Source organism: Dromiciops gliroides, chromosome 3 (assembly GCF_019393635.1).
Source record: "Dromiciops gliroides isolate mDroGli1 chromosome 3, mDroGli1.pri, whole genome shotgun sequence".
NCBI lineage: Eukaryota > Metazoa > Chordata > Mammalia > Microbiotheria > Microbiotheriidae > Dromiciops > Dromiciops gliroides.
In genome coordinates this window covers 18,468,418-18,494,521 of record NC_057863.1, presented here as the reverse complement: position 1 = coordinate 18,494,521, position 26,104 = coordinate 18,468,418, and positions in this window count along the sequence as shown.

Here is a 26,104-nt window from a genome sequence, read left to right as displayed (position 1 = left end):
GCCGTGAGGAGAAAAGAGATCCAGCATTGCTCATAACAGTTGGTTATTATGAATTTTGTGGAGTGAGTGAAACTGGGGGAGTCACTCTACTTAATAGTCCATGAGCTTGTGACTGGGAATACATGTCCCTTCTACCTATTCCCATTTATAGGGAATAAATGGGTTGGTGGTGGTTGTAGTTAGGAGTTCCCCATGCAAACCAAAGACCTGGAAAGGATTCAGAAATGGGTCTAGGAAAAGGTTGTGGTTAATGTTTCCATGTATGATTATTTGGTCGATTTTCCTTTCATTTTATTCTATGATAATAGCATGCTAAACCTCTGAATCTGTGAATTCATTGGAAAATGGCCTGAGAATGATATATTTCATGGAACGGGTGCTAGGAATAAAATATGTAAATAATGTATTTCACATTTTAAAATGTTATTTTTTTTCTCCTAGGCTAAATTGGAAGCAACCAATGAAGAGTTAACAAAAGACTCTTTAAAGACAAGAGCTGAAAGGTAGCTACCATATTGTAGCAAGCTGCCTAGGTGCTTGCAGATTTGAGTTCCCTCTAGTGGCCAATGGGGGCATGATCCTGTTGTAAGGCAGCTATTCCCTCAGGAATTCTCTAGAAATTGATGAGACCTAGGCTCAAAGTTCAAGTAGGGAGCCTCATAGTGGCCAGTTCACATATTGTATTTAGCTAATTGGACTCCCTCGCTGGATGATTAACACAGTGACTTGCTGCCTCCCTATATACTCAAGGAAGGCAGAAATAAGTCACAACAAAATATTACCCTAGTCAACAACATGAGTTTTAGAGAGTTCTCTGGCTTTGTTCTCTGTGTGAATTTTTGAGTCTGTTCCAGTCTTCCTAGACAGTTTGTGTTCTCTCCACTGTAGTCTGGCATATTAACATTAACTTACTGGTATTGGGTAGGTAACCAGGATACCATGCAGAACTTTTATGCAAACTGTATACCTTGGGTCTGAATGGATACTATATTAAATACTAGATAAATAACTTGGACTGGTTATGTGGTAATAACTACATATGAGTGTATATACATATGCTATACAATATACATGTGCATGTATGTGTACATATGTATATGTGTGTGCATGTATTTCCAATGGATAGCTGAAGTGGTACACTGGTAGCCCAGAAATATTAAAAGAATACTATGTGAATCCTCTCTGAAGGATTTCTGGAAAGATATGGCAAGAATTGCAGGTGATAAGAGGCATTATAATCCATGGCAACAGGGAGAGAGAGAGAGCGAAAGTAACTATTTCAATGTAATCACAAATCTACCAAATTACCAAAGGAAATTTTCCTAGCCAAGGATGTGGATTTTTTTCCATTTTCTAATAATGAAAGAAATTGTAGAAATGATAACAAAATCACTGAATTTCTCCTCATATGTCCAATTGTGGAAGAAGAGGTGGTCTTTCTTGCTGCTGAGGTCAATCCCCTACTTGTTCCCTTCATTCTATTTTCTTCAACAGATTGCCCCCTCCCCACAACTGGCCCCTTTCCTTTTCTAATCTCCAAACTCTTTATCTACTCTTTCTTTCCTACAAACATGCCCAGATCTCCCCCTTCCCTAAAAGCTCTTCATTTGGCTCTACTATCCCCTCAAGCTGTCATTTCCCATACCTTTTACAGCTGAACTCTCAGAAAAAAGCTGTCTATATTCATTGGTTTCATTTCCTCCACTGACACTCATTTCTCAACGCCTTGCAAATCTGGCTTCCCATCCTACCACTCAACAAAAGTACTCTCTCCCTTGATTCTAATGATCTCTTAATTGTCAGATCCAATCCATCCCTCATCCCTTTTGATCTCTCTGCAGCATTTAACACTGTCCAATACTTTCTCCCAATGGAAACCCTCTCTTCTTTTCTCCCTAGATTTATTTTTAATACTGTTTTCTCCTGGTTCTCCTCTTATTTGTCAGACCATTCCTTCTTAGTCTCTTTTGTTGTATTATCATTTGTGTCTGACTCTTCATGACCCCATTTGGGGTTTTCTTGGCAAAGATACTAGAGTGGTTTGCCATTTCCTTCTCTAGCTCATTTTACAGCTGAAGAAACTGAGACCAACAGGGTTAAGTGAGTTGCCCAGGATCACACAGCTGGTAAGGGTCTGGTGCCAGATTTGAATTCAGGAAGATGTTCCTGACTCCAGGTCTGGCACTCTGTCCACTGTGCCACCTAGCTGTCCAGTTCCTCATCATCAATTGCTTCTCGGACATCAATGATATGTCTCACATGCATTCCAACCATTATATTTAAAATGGAACCCATCATCTTCCCCCTTTCACTGATTTTCCTATTTCTATCTATGGAGCTACCATCTTCCTTGCGACTCAGAATGTCATCTCAGAGTTATCTTTGACCCTTCCCTCTCTTCCATCCTTCACACCTAATCATTTCCTAAGTTTTGTCCATTCAGACTCTGCAGCATTTCTCATTTCTGTCTTCTTCTCTCCAGTCTCACAGACATCTTCCAAGTCACCTGGACTATGGCAATAACCCCCTAAATTGGTTTCCTTGCTTCCACTTTCTCCCTTCTCCATTCACAAAGCTGTCAAGTTGATATCCTTCAGATCTACTCACACCCCTGATTAGCACAAGAAACTTCAGTGTGATGATAGAATATCATTATGCTATAAGAAATGATAAGCAGGATGATTTCAGAAAGGCCTGGAAAGACTTGTATGAACTGATGTATAGTGAAGTGAGCAGAACCATGAGAACACTGTGCACAGAGACAGCAATATTGTTTGATGAAGAACTGTGAATGACTTGACTATTCTCAAGAATACAATGATCCAAGATGACCCCAAAGGACTATCGATGAAACATACTATCCACCTCCAAAGAAAGAACTGATATTGATGGAACACAGACTGAAGCATGCTATTTTTCACTTTCTTTCATTGTTTTCTTTTATTTAAGTTTTCTTATACAAAATGACTAATATGGTAACATTTTCATAATCATTCTTGTATAACCCATATCCGATTGCTTACTGCCTCAGGGAGGGTACAGGGGAGGGAGGGAAGGAGGGATAAAAAATGGAACCCAAAACTATAAATAGATACATTTATTATTTTAAAAAAGAAACTTCAATGCCTCCCTATAGTCTTTAAGACAAAATGCACATTCCTTTACTGGGGATTCAAAGTCTTTCACAATATGGCTACTAGCTTTCACTGTATCTTCTCTCATAGAATCCAGGGCTAGCCAAATGGAACCACTTCTTTTCTTTTCTTTTCTTTTTCTTTTCTTGTATATTTTTTGTTTTTGTGTTTTTAAAATTTATTTTAATTAATTTATTATTTTAATTTTTCTCAATTACATGTAGATAATTTTTGAGTTCCAAGTTTTTTCCCCACCCTCCGTTCCTTCCCCCCTCCCGAGGCTAGCAAGCAATTTGATATAGGTTTTACATTACAATCATGTTAAACATATTTCCACATTAATCAGAACAAAAGGAAAGAAGAAACAAGAAAAAATAAACAATGATAACAAAAAAGCAACAACAAAAGTGGAAACAGTATGCTTCAGTCTGCATTCAGACTCCATAGTTCTTTTTCTGAATGTGGAAAGCATTTTCCATCATGAGTTTTTTGGCATCGGCTTGGATCATCGCATTGCTGGGGAGACCCAAGTTCATCACAGCTGATCATCACAAAAAGTTGTTGATACTGTGTACAATGTTCTCTTGGTTCTGCTCACTTCACTCAGCATCAGTCCACTTAAGTCTTTGTGTAATTTAAAATTCTAAATTTGGGTTCTAATCTGTCCCCCCCCATTTTTTGGGGAAACTGACTAAAATCACTGATAAACGAGTTTAAAATTTTTTTAAGGGTTTATTGAAAGATAGCAAAAGAAAGAGAAAGATTGAGAAGAGATTTCTTATAACCTGGCAATCCTAGCCTTCCTAATCTCCCACTTCTGAAGTTCCCTGCCACCATGCTAATGTCTCGCAGCCAGAGGAAGCACAGTCCCACCAGCATCTCCTTCCTTCTTCGTGTCCTCCTCCCAGAAATGGGAGGCTCCTCAAGTTGATTGGCTGGTAGCCTTGATAGACAATACCCAGGAACAAACCTCACTTCCTGACACAAAGGACCTTGACTGCATGGCTTACCCTCAGAGGCCTTCTCCTCATGGTGGAGCTTTTCTACAATAAGTCTCCAGCAGGTGTCATCATTCCAATCGTTACATCTTTCCAGGTTTTTCTGAAATCCACCTGCTCATCATTTCTTACAGCACAATAATATTCCATTACATTCATATACCACAACTTGTTCAGCCATTCCCCAACTGATGGGCATCCCCTCAATTTCCAATTCTTTGCTACCATAAAAAGAGCAGCTATAAATATTTTTGTACATGTGGGTCCATTTCCCTTTTCCATGATCTCTTTGGGATAAAGACCCCAAAGTGGTATTGCTGGGTCAAAGGATAAACAGTTTTAAGCTTTTTGGGCATGGGAACCACTTACTTTCCCAATACAAAGGGAGGGAATAAGTACCTACTATGTGTCAGACACTGTGTTAAACACTTTTCAAGTATCATCTCATTGATACAGAGCCTTAAATCTCCCAACTCTGAGTCTTTGAACAGGTTGTTTTGCATGGAAGGTACCCCCTCCTTAGAATCCTCAGCTTCTTTCAAAGCTCCCCTTAGGAGGCAGCTAGGTGGCACAGTGGATAGAGCACCAGCCCTGGAGTCAGGAGGACCTGAGTTTAAATCTGGTCTCAGACACTTAATACTTACTAGCTGTGTGACCCTGGGCAAGTCACTTAACCCCAATTGCCCCATCAAAAAAATAAACAAAACAAAAACAAAAACAAAGCTCCCCTCAAATACCACCTCCCACATTAGGCCTTCTCTGATGGCCCAAAGGCTATGGTCTCCACGACCCCACCCTCCCAATCACTGAATATTTTTCATGTATATGTTTTATATTTATCTGTATATAAATAGCTTTTTCTCCAGTAGGTTGTAAAATCCTTGAGGGCAGGGACTACTTGACTTTTAGCTCTCTCTTCAAGGCCTACCACTGTGCCAGGAACATAGTAGGTGCTTTAGGGGCAGCTAGGTGGCGCAGTGGATAGAGCACTGGCCCTGGAGTCAGGAGTACCTGAGTTGAAATCCGACCTCAGACATTTGACACTTACTAGCTGTGTGACCCTAGGTAAGTCACTTAACCCCAATTGCCTCACTAAAAAACAAAACAAAACAAAACAAAAAAAACATAGTAGGTGCTTTAAAAATCTTTGCTGAATTGAACTGTAGTGTCAATAATATATGAGAATCATGGGAAAGGGGAGGGCTTCTAGAGAAAATATTAGAGAGTGGGGGGGGTGGTATTTCCTAGAAGCCATATTTGTAAATTGGACTTTCATCCATTGAGCTGATTCCTATATTATTCAGAAATGAACAGAGTCATCAATAAAAGCCAGCATCAGTTTCCCAAATGTCATCCTAAACTAAGCTCATCTTTCTTGATGGAGTTACTGGACTGGCAAATTGGGAAATGACACAGAACACCTAGTTCAGCCTGACTTTGGCTGTGCATTTGACAAAATTTTCCAGGGACCCCTCATGGACAGGATAGAAAAATGCTGGCATCCCAGAGATAAAAGGTAAACAATTACCCTAAAGAATGTGACCTAATGAAGTGGGGTGTGATGTAGGGGGACACGGGGAGGGGAGATTAAAACATCAAATTTGGAATTTAAAGATCTGAGTTCAAATCTTCTCTCATAACCTGTATGACCTTGTCAAATAATTTTTTTTTAACCATAATGCCTTGAAACCACCATCTGTAACATGAGGAGCCTGGACTCTATGGCCTCTAAATTCTCTTCCAAGTACAAATCCATAGTCTTCATGGACTTATATTAACATGGAAGGAGGTTCCTACTAGCATGCTATAGACCTATGTTTGGCCCAGCTCCAACTGGCATTTTTTTTATTCTTTTGGACGAAGTAGGCCCACTTGATCATATCTGTAGATGACATAAATCTGGGAGGCATTGCTCATCTGATGAATAACAGAATTAAATTCAAAATGATTTCAATAAACAGGAATGATAGGTTGGGGCCAAGAGAACACAATACAGCCAAGATGAATGTAAAGTTCTGCGTCTAGGTTAAAAAAATCAGTCCTGCATATCAGAGGATGGGGGATGGTTGGCCTGACAACACTCATGTGAAAAGCAACTGGGGGGTTGAGTTGACCACAAGGTCAATATGTCAACAGTAAGACTCAGCTGCTATTACCATTAGTTTCCCCTGCATTAATGGATATTAAGTGTCCAGGTCAAAGGAGGTAACAGTTCCATTGAATTCTGTACTTTGTTGGAGTAATGTATCCCATTTGGAGGACTACATCCAATTCTGGAGGCCACATTTCAATAGTGATAAATGTAAACATCCAGCATGGTGAGTGGTATGGGAATGGTCATCCGAGAAATTGAGTCTATTTAGCTCAGTTTAGGGGCTCTGAAATGTATCATGGACCCCTGTGACAGTCTAGGGAAGCCTATGGACCCCTTCTCAGAATTATTTTTTAAATACATAAAATGAAATGCATGGGATTACAAAACAAATTAGTTATATTAAAATAAAGATGTCAATAATATAAATATAAATATGTTAATATAAAGATATTCTCATTCCAACTTATGGATTCCCTGAAAAAAAAAATCTATCCACTGACCCTGGACCCCAGAGTAAGAACCACTGGCTTAGAGAATCATTGACCACACTTGCATATTGACATATTTGCATAGTATTTATAGTGCTTGAGAAACAATATTTCTGCACAAGAATTATTATTGTTATTATTGTTGTTATCATCATCACCATTCCCATTTTAATGGATGAAGAAACTAAGGCTTCCTTCAGTGACTTGCCTGTGCTTACATCGCCAGAGCTCGCTCTCCTGTTTGCTGACCCAGAGGTAGGTACGGTATTGAAGCAGGCTGCCTCTCAGAGACTCTAACATTTGAGGGGCTGCCTTGTGTCAGAGGAGAGAATCCTAGATTTAGATACAGAAGGAACCTTAGAGGCCAACTCCTCATTTTACTGATGGGGAAACTGAGTCTCTGAGAAGGTCAGTGACTGATCCAAATTCACACAGTGAGTCAGTGTTAGGGCTGGGATTTGAACCCAAGTCACCGATTCCAAATTCAGTGCTCTTAGTCTCACGGGAAGAGTTGGCTTTTTTCTGTTGCTCTTGCTTCTTTCCACACTCAGTTCTCCAGGAGGCCTTTCCTCATTGGCCCAGCTGCTATAGCTTAGCTATAGTTTTCCTTCCATCTATGCTGTGAAGTTTCCAAGGAAGCAAAACACAGGGGTTATTTCTTATAGCTATAGATTTATCTTCCATGTAGACCAATGGATCTTGGATATGTCTAGTTATTTGTATGTTGGTGTTTAGCATGGTACCCAGCATATAGTTAATTCTTAATAAATGCCTCTTGACCTACTGACTGATTATTGGCATGGTCTTTAATAACCCAGGGACAGTGTTAGTCCATAGCAAAACATCAGAGTAGGACTAGAGGGATTTTTTTCTTTAAAAATAGAGAAAATATAAAACTTTTCATGAATTCATGGAGAAAGTACTCAGACAACCCTGAGTTTTGGCTCTGTCTCTGTCCTAAACTATCTGTGTGACTTTGAACAAGTCACTTTCCCAATCTGGGCCTTGGCTTGCTCCCTGAAACGAAGGACCCAGACCAGGAGATCTCTAAGGTTCTTGAAATTCAGCAAAAATCAACAACTCCACATCAGTCTGGATCAAAGATGGGGACAGGTAGAGAGAAAAATATAGGGGGCGGGGAGAAAACTAAACAAAGAATGGCACATATTTACAGAAACATAGACACTGACTCCCACTTGCCCTGATGTTCAGTGACATGGAAACAAAAAATGATGGACAGGAGACATGCAGACTCTTATGGAGTCACATCGCCACCTTGTGGCCATTTAGACTATTGCTTGAAAGATCTTGAAATTCTCGTTGCAATTTTACAACTGTAGGCATAAATGGGATTGTTGCCTTTTGTTAACATTCTAAAACTAGAACAAGACTTGGAGGTCACCTCATTCAACTCCTTAATTTTGCATATGGGGAACTGAGATGCAGAGGGGTTAAGGCCACACAGGAAGTCAACGGCAGAGCCTCATATTTATCTAAATCTCTCATTCCACGTTCAGCAATCTTTTTGATTCAGCATGCTTGCCTCATGGGCCAGATGAAATCCAGCCAAGGACTAGATCTTATCTGTAGGCTGCAGGCATCCATTCCTGTGATAGATAATAGGAATGTGCTGTCTTTTTTATATAAATATGTGACTAACACTATTAAGACCTCCTAAAAATTTTTGTTGAATCGACTTGAACTCCGAGTTGTTTCTCCAGTAGGGCTGAGGGATTTGTTCTGAATCATCTGCACTTCTCTTCTGATCTTGGGTGTGAACAACAGCAAACATTTGGGAGGTACTTTGCTGGAATTAGCAGTGGGTCATGTAGCCTAGAAAAAAGAGGACGGCAACTCTGAACTTAGGTCCCTCAGCTCATGCTCATTCTTAATGCAATCTGACTTCTCATATTTTTTCCTTCCAAAAACAGCATTTTATATTCTTGAGCCTTCCCTTGAAATATAATGATTAAAAGTGAGACTTTAACAGCTTTACATGGGATCACGTTGTCTTAGGTGGTCATTTCCATGCCTATAGCAGCAGTCCCATTAAATGCTGGTTTAATGTCTGACACTTACTAGTTGCGTGACCCTGGACAAGTCACTTAACCCTGTGTGCCTCAGTTCCTCATCTGTGAAATGAACTTAAGAAGGAAATAGTGAACCACTCCAGGAAATTTCCTCATCTGTAAAATGAGTTGGAGAAGGAAATGACAAACCAGTTCAGTATCTTTGCCAAGAAAGCCCCAAATAGGTTCATGAATAGTTGGATATGACTGAAAATGACTTGACAACAACAACGATGGCTTAGGGTTTGTGCTGTCTAGATGCCTTTTAGCATGCTGTAGTGGGGTTTGCTACTCAATATTCATTCCTCTTGGGAGTGGAGCAGTGTCTGTGTCTGCCTGAATGACTGGGAATGGATGGCTCCAGACCCAACTGTTAAAGGTGACATATTCTTACAGGCTTCTCAGGGGACCATGTGACAAAGTTCTGAGCTGCACAAATAATTCATGAAATCATATAACTCCCCAGGTCTTTCATACTTTTTAGATGAGCTTTGACTTTAGTTAACATTCTCCTCATTTAGGAAAATTGTAGCTGGTTTACAAATATCTCATTTGATGGGCAGCTGCTCTGTAACATGTCTTAGAAAGTTGCATGGGTTAATAGAGCTTCAATGACATGCCCAGGGTCACTTAGCCAATAGGTGTCGGAAGTAAGATTTTAAGTGAAGTCTTTCTGACTTCAAGGTTATCGCTGTCCATTAGGCTACACTGCTTCTCAGTGCCTGGTTGGTAGAAAAAATAAAAACATCTTTGTCAAATTGAATTAATAATGCCTGAAAATGCTCTCTAATTCTCAATATTCATCTGAGTTCTTAATATTCAGTATACAGCACTGGGCTTGGAGTCCACATACACCTGAGTTCAAATTCAGCCTGAGATACTTCCTAGCTGTGGGACCCTGAACTTAACCTTTGTTTGCCTGAGTTTTCCTATCTGTAAAATGGGGATACCCAACAGGGTTACTGTGAGGGTCCAATGAGATAATAATTATAATCGATTATTGCAGTACCTGGCATATAGTAAGTGTGATATAAATGTTGGTTATTATTATTATTATTACCTAGTCCAATTTCCTTGGGTGAGTCACTTTTTCTTCTGTGCCTCAGTTTCCTCATCTGTAAAATGAAAGAGTTGGACCAGATAATCTCTAAAGTCCCTTCCAGCTCTAACTTGTATGATCTTTTTATATCAAACCTCAAAATATGACAATAAAATCATTAGATTTGAAGGCAAACAGTTGCCTCTGAATTTGTACCCTTACAAGAGATAGAAGCTGGAGTCAGGAAGATTATTGTTATTTCAAATCTGGCCTTAAACACTTCCCAGCTGAGTGATTCTGGGAAAGTTACTTAACCCTGTTTGCCTCAGTTTTCCCATCTGTAAAATGAGCTGGAGAAGGAGATGGCAAAACACTCCAGTATCTTTGCCAAGAAAACCCCAAGTGGGGTCACAGAGAGTTGGGCATGCCTGAAAAATGACTCACTCAAACACAATAAGAGAAAGGGCCACATTTGCCATTCCAGCTGTGAAAACCTGGCAATAGACCCTGCCAGCAGAGAGAAATATGTTATTCTACTTTAACAGAACTTCAAGGCAACTAGCAATCCTTGAGACATCAACAAAACTGCCTGTTTATGTGACTGCTGCCCCCCTCCACCTCCTAAAGCACCCACCCTTTCGACCTCTGAGCTTTAGCTGCTCTTTAAGGTCAAAGAGACCATCTCACACCTGGATCAAGCAGCCAGGTGCTTCTGAAAGCCTCCAGGTCTGGTGGGTAACTCATTGGCTGTGGGATGTTAATCACTTTGAACAGAACTCAACCTTTCTGGTCCACCTCTGGCAACTGGAAGTTGTATCACGCTTATTCTTTGAGATTTGAGCCTGATGTGGGTCAAGGTCTTCTGTGGAATGCCGCTGGGCTCTGGCTAACACACACCCATTTGGTTTATTGCTACTGCCCCAGACATGCTCAAAGTGCTGAGATCTTAGCTCTCCTGTGTCCTCCCTTAGTCCTTTGTGAAGGAAGTGAAGACAAAGGTAGTAGAAACCCAGGAAGCCTTGGATTCTAAGTCAAATCCCTGGGAGTGGGGAGAACTCAAACTCAATTTCTCATTTTCCTTCTCTTTGCTGGCAATTTTGGAACTTTCCTGTTGGTTGTCACCATTGTGTTGTTGACTATGACCTTTGTCTATGAAACTCCTTTGATCTCTCCTCTTCATTTCAGTAGGGATCTGAATATCAGAGACACAGCTAGGAATATTTTTTTTACCCAGGGCAAGGACTGCCAACAAGCTTGAGACAAGTGGGATAAAGCTCATTCTGAATTGAGAGGAGGACATGGCAAGTTGGGGGACAGATACTAGGGTAGGGAAGAGGCAGCAACAGCATTGGGGAAGAGTGGGAATTCCCTGTTTTGGGGGGGGTATTTTGGAAGCTTCTTGTTTGGTAGTTTCCAATCTCAACTAATTATCCTTGTTAACTAAGCTCTCTTAAAACTTCATCACAGTAGAAAGGCTTCAGGTGTTTTCATTCTCCTCCAAAAGTAAACTATAAACCTGAAATCCTCCATTTGGTGCCTTGGAGCATCGTCTCAGTCATCCCCATTCAGTTAGTGCTCTAATGAGAAGCCTGTCATATAACTGCCATAGGTCACTTTGTCTAATGTGAATGAAGGCTCACTGGTGTCTGAGTGCTGCCATTCTGTTTAAGGTAAGGCACAAAGAGAAATAAACAAAACTTGTAACTTGTCAGAATTAAGGAGGAGAGAGACCTTGGAAGTCATCTAGCCCAACCCATTTTATAGATGAGGAAACAGGCCCAGAGAGGTTATGTGATTTGCCAGAGGTTACACAGATAGTAAGTGATAGAGCTGGGATTTGAATTTAGGTCCTTTGACCCCACATTTAGTGCTTCCCTTACAGGGTTATGTTGAGTTAATAGGGCCTGAGGACAAAAACCTTTGTAAAGTAAAAGGGCAGACACAAAATAACACTGAGCAAAACCAAGATTCAGAAAGTAAAGAGATCCAAAAGGTAAGACAAGAAGTTATGAAGGACTTTTGGAATGGGGGTCCAAAGAGAGGGAAGTTGGGGATGGGGGCAGAGTAAGTAATAGAAGGGAGCCAAACTGGGAGCAGTAGCAGAACTGATGCTTATCTAATGATTTAACCATCTTGTGAGCTGTGATGCAAAGAATATTATCTCTAGTTGACAGAAGAGGACATTGAAATACAGAAACATTGAGTAATTTGCTAGGACCACCAGGCCTCAGTGAAATGATGATTTCTCTGGAACCATGTTCTTTCATTACAGAAAACAGGGAAATGCAAAGAGAATGCCTGCCCTATTATTCTAATTATCCTCATGCCCTAATATTATCCCATTATCACTACTATTTCTACTTCTGTTACTCCTCCTCCTATTACTACTCCTATTTCTACTCCTATGACTCCTTTTACTACTAGTACTACTACTGTTACCCTTCCTCCTATTACTACTTCTTCTATTACTACTATACTACTTCTACTGCTACTTTTATTCCTCCTATTGCTACTTCTACTCCTATTACTACTATAATGCCTATTACTACTCCTATTACTACTGCTATTGCTACTACTTCTATTCCTATTCTTATTTCTATTAATCTTATTACTACTACTCCTATTATTACTTCTACTTATTATTACTACTGCTAATACTCCTTTTACCATTACTACTATAATTTCTATGACTACTTCTACCACTCCTATTACTCCTACTCCTACTTTTATTCCTATTACTACTATTACTCTTCCTGCTATTACTATTTCTACTATTACTACTTCTACTTGTTTTTTTTAGTAATAAATATTTTTATTTATGGTTTTGAGTTCCACTTTTTATTCCTCCTTCCCTCCCTCCCCTAGCCTCTTCCGGACGTGGTAAGCAATCGGATATGGGTTATACATGTATGATTATGTAAAACATTACCATATTAGTCATTTTGTACAATAAAATTTGAATTAATGAAAAAAATGAAAGAAAGTGAAAAAATAGCATGCTTCAGTCTGTGTTCCATCAATATCAGTTCTTTCTTTGGAGGTGGATAGCATGTTTCATCAATAGTCTTTTGGGGTTGAATTGGATCACTATATTCTTGAGAATAGTTAAGTCATTCACAGTTCTTCATCAAATGATATTGCTGTCTCTGTGTACAACATTCTCCTGGTTCTGCTCACTTCAGTTCATACAAGTCTTTCCAGGCCTTTCAGAAGTCATCCTGCTTGTCATTTCTTATAGCACAATAATATTCCATCACCATCATATGCCACAGCTTGTTTAGCTATTCCCCAATTGATGGGCATTTCTTTGGTTTCCAATTCTTAGTCACCACAAAAAGAGCTGCTAGAAATATTTTTGTACAAATAGGTCTTTTTCTCTTTTTGGAGATGTCTTTGGGATATAATCTTAGCAGTGGTACTGCTGGATCACAGTTCTATAGCCCTTTGGACATAGTTCCGAATTGCTCTCTGGAATGGTTAGATCTTTTCGTAACTCCAACAATAGTGTCCCAGCTTTCTCACATCCCATCCGACATCCAATATTTTCTGTTTTTTTTTTTTTTTATATTTGCCACTCTGATAGGTGTGAGCTGACACCTCAGAGTTGTTTTAATTTGCATTTCTCTGATCAATAGTCACCTAGAGCATTTTTCATATGACTATAGATAGCTTTGATTTGCCTGCCTATTCATATCCTTTGACCATTTATCAATTGGGGAATGACTTTTATTTACTTCTTCTACTTTTGCTAATACTCCTATTACTACTTCTACTACTGCTGCTCCTTTTCCTATTGCTATTTCTATTACTATTACTCTTATTACTACTAATCCTATTACTACTCCTACTAAACCACCACCACCACCACCACTACTACTACTACTACAACAACTACTATAGTGGCTGCCATTTAAGCTGACCCAGTACTGCAGATGCCTAGAAGTAGGAGGACAGCAGAATTGGTAAAGATGGTGCTGACACTTTTAGGACATTACCCCATCTTCCACTCGAGGGTGATCTCAGGGTTAGCACCCCAAGATTTGTGGCAGGCCCTACAGGGTAGCCCAGGGCAGTGGCATCTTGCCATCTTGTTCTGACTTACCTTGACCTTCCTTTACCTCCTCATCTTTCTCTTGTGTTTGCCTGTTTAGGACATCACAATGGAAGTGTGTCCTCCCTCAGAATCGGGAGTTCTTAAGCTGGAGTCCATTTACTGTGGGTGAATAGATTTCAGGGGTCTGTGAAGTTGGATTGGAAAAAAGTGCAATTTATTTTCATTAATGTTAGACTGATATTTGGCATTTCCTTTAATTGTGAATGTAGACAACAAACCTCCTTAATATTAGTGGTACACATGATTTCGTCACCAACAGAAATCATAGACAAGTTTATATCATATTATAGCTGAAAATCAAGTGAATGTCCATCATGTCATGTGTGTTGCCTTATCAAAGATCACTTCACAGGTTAACGCTCTAATACAAGCTTAGTAGCAATAGCCTTTATACCATCTTTTAAAAAAATTTAAATTTAAATTGTCTATATTTTAAATGTATTAGAGTGTTTTAATCAGTTAATGAAGGGACTCACATATTACTCTATCACAGATGTGTTTTCCATATATTGATAACTATTAAAATTTAATTATTGTCCTTTGTGGTCCTATGTATTTAATTTTATGTATTTTAAAACATTATTCTGAATAGGAGTCTATGGACTTCATCAGACTTCCAAAGGAGTCTGTGATGCCAAAAGAACCTCTGCTCCAGAGAATGCATTTAAGGTGCCTGCTCTCCATCCAAGACTCATTATTTAAATGACTGTTCATTATCAGCCACTCTGTATCTGTGATGATGCTGGAAGGATGACAGTATTTTATAGTTTATAACAGCGCATTTACTCTCAGGATCTCAAAGCACCTAATGAACATTTGTACCAAATAGCAATATTTTCATGTAGAGATGGAGGAGAAGCAGAATTGTTAAGTATGGTGGTTCAACTGGGACTTTGCTCAAGGGTCTTGAAATTGATAGGGTACTAGCAATATTTGCAATCCTTCAGCAGAATAATAGCACAAATTCTCACTTAGTTAGCAAGAATAATTAGATTAAAAAGATGCTTAGTATCTAAGCTACAACTGCTACCAATTGTCCCTAGTCCCTCAGAGTAGATTGTAAGCTTTCCATAGGTAGAGGTTATTTGCTTTTTTATCTGTATACCTATGTCCTGTGTATAATTGGTGTTTGAATTGAATTGGATTGTGGGGTGGCTAATAAATGAAGTGCTTCCTCTTCCTGACCCTAACCAATGGCCATGACTCAGACTCCATCCTAGAATGGTCTCCCAAGTGGTGGTCTCCCCTGAAGCAGCTTCCTGATGTCCCTGGTTCCTTCTTCTGCCCCCTACCCCCTTCTCCACTGGAGTAAACATGAAATTGAAGGTATTTGGGTGCTACTGTTTTCTCTGGGTACCAAAAATACTAGTTACATTTCTGGAAGGAAACATGGACAGATGTGCTCTCACATAACAGTGTGAGTCTGAGGTCAAGAATAGAGCACAACTCTTGACTCCGAGCCTAGATCTCCATCAAGTTACATCTTGTTCTACGATTTATGGTTCAATGGCAAACTAAGGTTTGAGCTTCACATGGCTCATCTATAAAATACCTGCTAAGTTAGTGTTGGCCCCCAATGACAAGGTTTCATGGTTTCACAAGTAGGTTTTCTTTGGGGTTTAGGGATTCAAGGGTGGGAAGAGAGCAGTGATAGAATTATTTCAATGGTTAAAAAGAAAAAAATCTTATTTTTCTTCTGAATGAGAGAAAAAACAACTATTTTAACTGGTGCAAAATAAATTTAAGAAGCATATTCTTGGAATTACCTAGAAAAATACCCTGCACATTCTGGCAGCAGCTAAACGGAGCCTTAATCGAATTCATATGGGGCCTCCAATGATCACAATGTTTGGAGAGGAGCCAGATAGTAAGTAATTTAAACATCACAGGAAATTAAATTTTAGAATTCAATTTTGCATAAAGTTTTCTGTAATGAAAATGTCACCCATAAATTATGAAGTCTGATTATATTCTTTTTGGACTTTTTAATAAAATAATAGAGGTACTTGACAGTCAAGAACAAATGCATATTTTATGTGAATGGTATTACGTTAAGCCAACGTCCTCTGGAAATAATGGAACAGCTGTTAACACTGCTCTATCAGTTATCGGGTTCTCTGTTAAACAGCTTCAAACACAAGTATTTATTAAAAAATGCTAACGGGGTTGTCTTTTAGGGTTATCTAATTGTAGGCTGAAAATGTAGATGGTTAATGCAATTAATTATACATGGGGGATTACAGGGTTGGGCTATAATTTATTGTATGCATGCATATATAAATTATAGAAGATTTGGTTGTAAATTAATTTAATATGGGCAGAGGGACCAACTTCTTGAAAATATTAAATAGTTTGGAAGGGGATGATAAATCAAAATGAATTTAAATTTCCACATTATTTTGGGGTTTTGAAAAGGAGGATGCTTTATCCCACTCGTGAGGCTGTTGGGTGTGCTGACAGTGATTTTTGATTAGATCCCAGGGAGGTCATGATTTTTAATAATATTCAACAAATGCAAGAAGAAAGAAAAAAAGACAGAAACCTCAATTTGTTTAAGACCGAGAAGCATTTTCCCCCAAAGCAGAACACATAATAGACATTTCTTTTCAGAATTATGCCCTTCCATCTACCTGAACCTTAAACAGATCTGGTTTTAGGCATAGAACACGCACTCCCTTGTTGACCACAAGGTCTCCCCTCCCCAATTTTGCCTTCAGAAAGAGAAGCCCCGGAATAGTTGCCTGTGGCCATTCCTGAATAGCGCTTCCCCCACTCTCCAACCCTCCCCCCAACTGGAATCCTATTGTGACCTCATCCATATGCTTTGCATGGGGGTTTGTGCATAATTTAAATTTCCAAAGAGTACAATGGACTCTCATTTCAGAATGATGGCCTCTAGGAAGTTAGTGCACAGATCAAAAGTGAATTGAATTACATCCTAACAAGTCGTAAGTGTCTGGGAGACAAGGACCAAAAAAGAAAATTTCCCTGTCCTCATAAAGCTTTTATTCTACTAGGGAGAAACAATATTTACACACAGGAATGAAAACAAAATGTGTCTGAAGTAATTTTGGAGAGAGGGTACAGATATAATGCGAAAGGCAAGTTTGTTCACAATGGAACAGTTTCCATAAGACCCAATGAAAGGAGAGAGAAGAACTGATAGCAACAGTGGTGAATGGGGCAGACATAGATGCATATGAAGAAGCAGGGAGGGTTGGTCAGGGAAGGGAGCTTTTTCTTCTAAGGGCAACCTGAATCCCAACAATGCTGTCACATGGGGGCAGCTAGGTGGCACAGCGAATAAAGCACCAGCCCTGAATTCAGGAGGACCTGAGTTCAAATTTGACCTCAGACACTTGACACTTACTAGCTGTGTGACCCTGGGCAAGTCACTTAACCCTTATTCACCCACCCACACAGACAAAATTAAAAATAAAATAAAAGAATGCTGTCACTTGGAGGAAGAAAATAAGCATTTATATAGCCAGGCACGGTTCTATATAAAAATCATCTCATTCTATCCTCAACAATAACCTGGTAGGGTAGGTGCTGTTATAATCCCCATGTTACATTTGAGAAAACTGAGGCAGACAGAAGTTAAATGTCTTCTTGGATCTTCCACAGAAGCCAAGGGACTTGATCATCACATACTGAGAAAGAAGTGGTAGGGGGAAGAGGCAACAGGGCATATCCCATTGCAGTTTCTGGTCCCATCAGATGGTCAAGGCAGAGACCTGTGGAGACCTTCAGTGGGGCTGGTTGTTGATGTCACGCTTGGACAATCTTGGCCAGGCCAGCAGTGCCCCCAGAATTACCCAAATGCTGTAGAGTGAAGTGGAGATGGCAATCACACATTGTACACAGGGATAGAACTCAGATCTTGGTTAACACCAAATTGCTCCATGATACTCCTTTCTTTGTAGCACAATGCATTACCTAGGGATCAGCCCTCCATCCATCCTATGCATTGCTGCCAAGGTCATTTTCTTTCAGTACAGCTCTGACCATGTGACTCCCCTAATTAACTAACTTCCTATTGCCTTCATTTCTCCTTCCTCACTCTCTGATGCAGCTGAAACTGTCTTCCCTCTGTTCCTATTTCCATCTTCTATCTCCATGCCTTTGCACTGGTCATTCCCTGCCCCATGCCTGGAGTGCACTCCCTCTCCACCTTCCCCTCATGGAGTTCCTCCCTTCCTTTAAGACACAGCTCAGAAGCCTTTCTTGATACCCCCAACCACTAGTACCCTTCCTCCCAACCTACCTTCTATCTATATCTATCTATCTATCTATCTATCTATCTATCTATCTATCTATCTATCTATCTATCTATCTATCTATCTATCTAGCAGGGCAATGAGGGTTAAGTGACTTGCCCAGGGTCACACAGCTAGTAAGTGCCAAGTGTCTGAGGCTGGATTTGAACTCAGGTCCTCCTGAATCCAGGGCCAGTGCTTTATCCACTGTGCCACCTAGCTACCCCTATCTATATTTATTAATGTTATATTTAAGCTGCATTTTTTTTATGTTAACTTGGACCAGACTTTGGATTCAATATAGGGAGCAGCTTATGATGCTTATGTTGTTCTTTGTAACTTACAGCTTTAGGAAGTTTCCTAGGGCACTGAGAGATGGTCATTTGCCCAGGGCCATATAGCCCAGTATGACCATATAGCCAGGGCAGGACTTGACCCCAGATTTTCCCGACTCAGAAGTCAGTTCTCTATCCACTAGATCATGTTCCATCTTGCTGGTGGTCTCGAAGATCTTTCAATTTGCATCCCATTCAGAGGTGTTTTCTCCCCTTCTCCATAGGTAAGCATTTCTCCTATCAGTTTTGTGGCTAATTTTAACAGAAGTATTGCTTCCCATTCCCTTCCTCTTATCAGCAAATTCTTACACTCTCTGCTGGTCCTTGGGAAGAAATATGGATGACTGGCTGTTATCAACTACCAGAGAAATAGCAACAACAGCAATACTTTCTAGCTTCATTGGGATATTCTCATCATGATTGGAGAATTTAAGGCATTCTCTGAAGGAGACTATCGAATGCCTCCAGGTGATGAGTGGTAGGGAGAGGTGCTTAGGGGCAGTGAGTGGCATGTATGGCAGGTTAGACATAGAAAATTGAGCAGGAAAATTAAAATCCTCAGATATATCAATTTATGACAATAAATTGATTAGTTCCTTTTTGGATAGGAATAAATTGCAAAGACAGAATAGAAACAATCCCATACTAAGTGAAAAAACAAAAACCCAAAAATATAGCCCCAAATAACTTCTAAGTACAAAAGCTGTCCTGTGCGATGTGTTATAACTTAACATTACTATCTGCAGGTTTCTTTTGGTCTTAATGCTATTTCTGCTTCCTCCATCTCAGCTTATTTTCATCTGATAAGTGAAGTCCCAGTGTTTGAAGCACCACATTAACATTACTTTTACAGTCACTAGGAGCCACCATGTCTCTGTCCCTCCTTTCCTCTCCTTCCTCCCCCCCTTCTCTCTCTCCCTCGCCCCCTCTCCCCACCCCCATCTTGAATTCCTGTTCCCATTCTTTCTTGTTTCTCAGAGGAGCTGGTCTCTGCTTAGCTCTGTCTTGGTTGGTGGCTGCAATAACTTCTTCCTTCTGAAGCAAGTACTTTTGTGCTGACATTTGTCTTCCCTATAAAAGAAGGAAGAGAATGAAAGGGTGAGGAGGGGGATCTGCTTCAGCTGTTCCATATCAATCAACTCAGGTTATCTCAGCCTAAATGACAGCAGAACTGTGACCTTGAAAAAGCTGTTTCAATGTCTCTGTTCCTCAGTTGGATTATATCATCTCTGAGGACACTTGACACTCTAACGTTCTATAATTCATCAGTCTGACCTTTTTTTTTTTTTTTAAAGGAATCGGATTATGTTACAAGAGAACCAATGTATGTTCTCTATAGATAACTATTGTTATGGGGAAAAGGTGGTGGTCATCCTTAGGTATTCCTCTATAAAGAATCACACTCTCATGCACACAATACAATTAGAGTTAAAATGGTCTTTTGGGGGCAGCTAGGTGGCACAGTGGATAAAGCAACAGCCTTGGATTCAGGAGGACCTGAGTTCAAATCGGACCTCAGGCACTTGACACTTACTAGCTGTGTGACCCTGGGCAAGTCACTTAACCTTCATTGCCCTGGGTGGGGGGGAGGTCTTTTATTTGGCGCTAGGGAAAGTGACCAAGAGGGAAGTCAAAGACTTAGCCTCAAGGGGAAGAGAAGGCTTAGAAACATTCTCCTCCCAGAACAGTAGGAAAACAAAAGCTTTTATATAGAGAGGATAGGTGGGGTAACCACCTGAAAATGGAAAGTTCCTTTTTGGGGTAGGTTGGAGAAAGATTCCTGAGAGTCAGGGGGATTTTCTTTTTCTTTTTTCTTTTTTTCTTTTTTTTTTTTTTGGAATGATAGTCATGACCTCTGGAGTTTACTTGGCTCAGGTAGTAGCCACACCTAACAGATTTCCCTGCAGTAGAATTTATCTCCCCTTACTTCTTAGGTGTGTCCATCCTGATATCTAGTTGGCCAGTATCACCTATGATAAGGAAACTAGAGAAGCCCAGAGGTTACACAGTAGTACTTTATCTGGGCTCACTGATTGAGGTCATACACCAATAAATACCTGGGGAATGAAGATGAGCCATATGAGGTTCTGATTATTTCACCCAGAGGATCAGCAGTCAATGTCATGTTCCTACAAGAGAACTATCAGTGGCTCCCTATTGCTTCCAACATGAAATACAAACTTTTCTTTGTCCTGTTCACAGTCAAGCTACCTTCTACCTTATAGATCTATTGTTCATTACCTCCCTTAATTCACTTTATGTTCCAGCCCAGCCAACCCATTTGCTTTTCCCTGGATGCAATCCTCCATCTTTTACTTCCATGCTTTGCATATTTTATCCCCTGCAATGCACCCCCTTCTCATGACTGTCGATTAGAATATTTTACTTCTATCAAGGCTCAACTCATGTCATATCTTTCACAAATTGTTGGTAAATTCTCCCTCCTCACATTATCATATATGTAGAATGTGAGATCTTTGAAGACAGAAAATGTGTTTTATTTTTGTTCTCATACCTCAAGTTTCTTGCACATAGCAGGTGCTAAATAACTATTTTGTTGATTAGATTTGGACTGCACTTTCTACCAGATTGAGATTTCTTCACAGTGACTTCTGATTTGTTAATAAACTTCCCTTTGTTTTTGTTAGTGGGTTTCTCACCCAATTCACCAGGACTATCTAACAAATCTGAGATGGATTATTTTTTCTCTCTAAAGGGACTCAGGGTCATAGTATTTATGCCTGGAATATCTGTAGGGATCATCTTATCTGCTCAGGGTTTTGTCCCTTTCTTTATTGCATGATATTTTGAAATATCAGGACAGTCAAAACTAAGACCTAGTCTTTGAAAATGCATCCAATTTCTGAGACATTTGAATTAGATTATTTTCAAATGAAATTATTTTTATTATATTAATGTAATGGGGGAAATGGGGTACGGGTTGGGTTAGGGGTTGGGGTTCTTAGGAATTCCCCTTTAAAGAATTATACCCTCTTGCACACAAAAGTAGTTAGAATAAGGTGGTAGTTTATTTAGGGCCAAGGGAAGGGGGAAGGGAAAACATGGCAGAAATCCTTGGACTTCTCATGGGGAGATAGGCACAAAGCACTTGGTTCAGAGGTACCAATCTCCTCGAGCAGGAGGCTGGTAGGTATTTTTATAGAGAACTGATGGCAGGGGTGGGGGAATGGGGGGGTGATCATTTGACTGTGGAAAGTTCCTTTAGTGAGGGAGGACCATCCCCCACTGGTGGTGGCTACAGGATTTGGGTGAGGGGTGGCTATAGATCTCTAAAGCCACCTCTCTCTTCAGGACACTAAGGCCTCGGCCACACCCAAACTTATCTCCCCAGGGTAAGGGAGAACAGAATGAAGGGTGGAAGTCCCAAAGCTAGCTCAGTCCAAACTGGTTCCGCTTATCTCTCTAGGGTATCTGTCCTCTGGTTTAGTTTCTCAAGGAGAAGATTCCTTGATGTGCCCCAGAGAAATTCTGGGGTGCTCTGCACCCCATGACATTAATAACCAATCATTCAATAAGAATTAAGGCTTTTTCCTCTTTATTTCCTCATTTGGGGACCAGCCCCTCTAGATCAGTGAGTCAGTCTCTGAAGGACAAGGCTGATAGATGAGATTGCCCAAATCCTCAGGGACCATACCTGTCTGGATCCCACCCAACTAAGAGAGATTACTTCTGTTTAGAGTGTAAACAGAATCCAATACAGGTGAATTCCAGTCCCAAAGCATTAAACCCATGTCCTTGTACCCCTCCATTAGAGTTTAGGTGACCCAACTCACGAAGAAGAAAACCAACCAGAATGGTCTGGGTGGAGATGGATTGATTCCTTTGTCCAGATTGCTGGAAGTGGCTGAGTCTCATGATCAAGTCAAGTTCTTTGGAAAAGCTAAAGACTTTAAGCTACTTCTTTAATTAAATGCCTATCCCCTCGTTAATGGCTTACCAATCAAGGTTGATTTCTCCTGTGAGGGGCATTCCCTTTTTTGTTTTGTTTTGTTTTTTGGTGAGGCAATTCTGGTTAAGTGACTTGCCCAAGGTCACACAGTAAGTGTCAAGTGTCTCAGGTTGGATTTGAACTCAGGTCCTCCTGACTCCAGGGCCAGTGCTCTATCCACTGTGCCACTTAGTTGCCCCATGAGGGGCATTCCCTTTCAAAAAAATATTTAAGGCTTTCAGTGTTTTCATTAAGCTTCTTTGGTTACTGAGAGAAATCACTGACCATCAATTTATTGATTATCAGCTAATCTAATTAAAAAATTGATTATTAATTACCCAGAAACTCTCTCTCCAACTTTTCATTCATCTCACAAATAATGTCCACTACATGTTGAATGTAGTTCAAAATTCCAGAAAAGCAGTGAAATACTTCATGGGAAGGCCAACTATTACCTGAAGCCACTGAATTTCAGTTGGAAAGGATCTCAGAGGCTAGTTAAACCAAGTTATAAGTGCAATCAGCTGTGCCTGACAGTGTATGCCACAGTCTATCTAAATAGCCCTTCACTTTTGCACAGAAGGAAGGGAGGTTCATTTTTCTCAATTCTTCTTTAGGATGAAGCTATCTGTGTGATTGACTATATGGTGGGTAATAGGTATAGAGAAATGCATTAATTGGGGTCAGATTTATATCAGTTCCCAATCTATAGTCTTTCCCTTGGCAATCAGATAATAATACCTACCTACAACTAACTCAGGAAGATGATAGTCTGGCAATGGACTTAGTATAAGAAATCTCTGCCCTCTTCTCTTACTTTTTTCCACCCCAACCCCTCTTACTGGCTGAAAACACTGTGGTATAAATCGGACAATCTGTTTTCATTGGTTGGGTACTCCACAGGTAAATTTCCTTTATGTTTAGCAGAAAGAAATAGATACTCAGGTCCCAGGCTCTTAGGTAGTGTGTAGTATCGATGAAGCATTGCACAATTTATTTAGGGAAAAAAATAGAAATTGATAACATTGTTGAGAACTGTAAGCATCATTCAGCTGTTCACCTGGGCCATCTTGCCATCTGTCCTGCTTTTGTCCAACTTCTGACCCCTGAAACAGTATCCTGTGGTCTGGACTTCCACAAGCCATGCTCCCAGTCCCCATAGAAATGAATCCACCTATCATTGGAATGAGAGGCATGAAGCTTTCTTTGGTTGGTGAAATCAGTACAAAAATACCTCATCCACTTTATGGAGCTGGCCTCAGACTAGAACATGCCTCACATTCTATTTGGCCATCCACCCAGGGCCATCTTGCTATCTCCTCAACCATCACTTGTGGTGATATCTGCCACCATGTCTCTCCTTCTCCAGTCTTGCTCTGGATATAGTAATCCAGTCAGCACTGCCATTGCTTCTGAGAAGAGTATATTGTTACCCTACAAACTCATCCTCTCTTCAAGTCCCCAGACTTGAACATCCTTATCTGGCTACAACTCTGAAGCCAATGTAGGAGTTGTCTATTCTATTAAAATATAAGTCTAGTGCAGGGACTCTCACTTTGGTGTTTTCTTTCCCAGTACTTACCATGATGCCTTCAAAAGTACTTAAAATATGTTTTAATTCATCAGTCACTGAATTTTATCTCCTTTATGATCTCTGAATTCTTTTTAGACATGTATTACATAAAATGTTAGTATGTAATCCTGGGGAGCTCTCTTAATTTCTCAGATGCAATTTCCTTATTTGTAAAATGGGGTTAAAAATAGAATCTACGTGACAGGGTTATCATAAGAATCAAAGGAGCTAATGTAGGTATAGCACTTTGCAAACCTTGAAGTTCTTCATAAGAGAAGGAAAGAGGGACATAAACATCTGTATAGTACCTTCCATGTGCCAGGCACTGTGCTGAACACTTTTTGTTTTTGTTTTTGTATTTTTTTGTCTGTGCTGAACACTTTTTATAAATCTGTCTCCCCTCCCATTATTCCTGTCCCTTCTCACCAATCTTGATTTCTTTCCATTCTCATCAGCCTTGAATAAACCTAAGCACAACACCACTTGAGACAGGGCTGCCATCTACCTCCCAGCCATTTTTCCTAAGCACTTTTGGGCTTGGGCAAGAAGAGCAACATGCAGTGCATTTTAGGGAAGAGCCACTGTCGTCTTAAAAATCTGATGGATATGTTAGGAGAAACATTCTCTCCTCTCTTGTTCTGTCTTGAACATCTCTGGAAAGCTGCCAGTCCCTGATCGCTTCCCAGTGCCTAATAAGTGCCAATTCAGCATGTTGAGAGCCATCGGGAAGCGATTGTGAGCCTGGCACAGTCCCAGAATTTATATTTAGGCCAGCCCAGAGCAAGGGGCTCTCTCTGTTTCTCACACAGAGATGTCAAGAAGTTGGATCCTTCCAAGAGCAAACACCAGGAAGGGATGGACACCTCCAGTTTCAGTGCTGCCCCCAAGCTATTTTAATGAGCCAGTTTATCACCACTTTCTTTTGTATGGGGGGGGGGAATAGGTGTTTCTAAGAATTTCCCTGAACTTCTCAAGACAATTAAATACCAACACTTTCTCATGCAAGCCTCTTTCAACACAATCATCCACACATTCCAAAACCTAATGCAATTTACGTGCTTAGGGGTAGATATATGATAAAGAGGGGAAAATGAAGAGATTTAAAACTACTAAAGACTTTTTTATTTTTCAACACTGGGGCCAGGATGATATGGGGGCTCTTTTTCTTTGCCCCATTGGCTAGGCTGGGCCAAGATAAAAGTTGAAGTTAATAGATCAAGCAGTGTATTGAGCCAGGTAATTAAGAGAAAGCCACAGAACCCCTGGGGTGCCTTTTGGGGACCCTAGAATCTTTCAGGTATTCTTCCTAATCTTCCCAGTTTTGCTTGCCCTCCTATTTATTTTGCATTAATTTATAAAGACTGCAATGGGCACACATTTTTTTCTCCCAGTAGAAGGTAAACTCTCTGAAGGCAGGGGCTATTGGCTTTTTGTCTTTGTATCTCCAGGTCATAAGGCTTTTACTATTTACATTCCTAGGTCTAAGCACAATGCTTGGCACTGTAACGATTGGAATGACGCCACCTGCTGGAGACTTACTGTAGAAGAGGTCCACCCATGAAGCGAAGGTCTTTGAGGGCAAGACCAGGAGTCTTTTCTTTGGAAAAGGAAGTGACGCGGGCTAGTGGGAGGAGGAAGGAAGAGACTGGCGCTCAGTCTTGCTCTCTTTCCTGAGGACTCTGGTGGAGAGTGGAGCTAGAAATGTGCTCTCCCTTTAATAGATAGGAATCTAGGCCTTTCTTCTCTCTTTATCGAATTCTTATTCTCCTTAATAAATGCTTAAAAGTCTAACTCTTGCTAAAGCTTATAATTTATTGGCGACCACTCATTAAATAGTTTAGACAGTTTAGCTAGAATTTTAGCCCTTAACAGCACATAGTAAGTACTTAATAAAGCTTCCATTCCAGTCATTCATTCCTCTTTTCTGCATAACTCAGGAACCACCTCTGATGGGAAATTTTTCCTTATTCTCTTAGTTGCAAGTATTCGCTCTCTCCTCAAATTTTATTATATTTACTCGTATAAATGTTGTACTCCTGTGTGTCATCCCC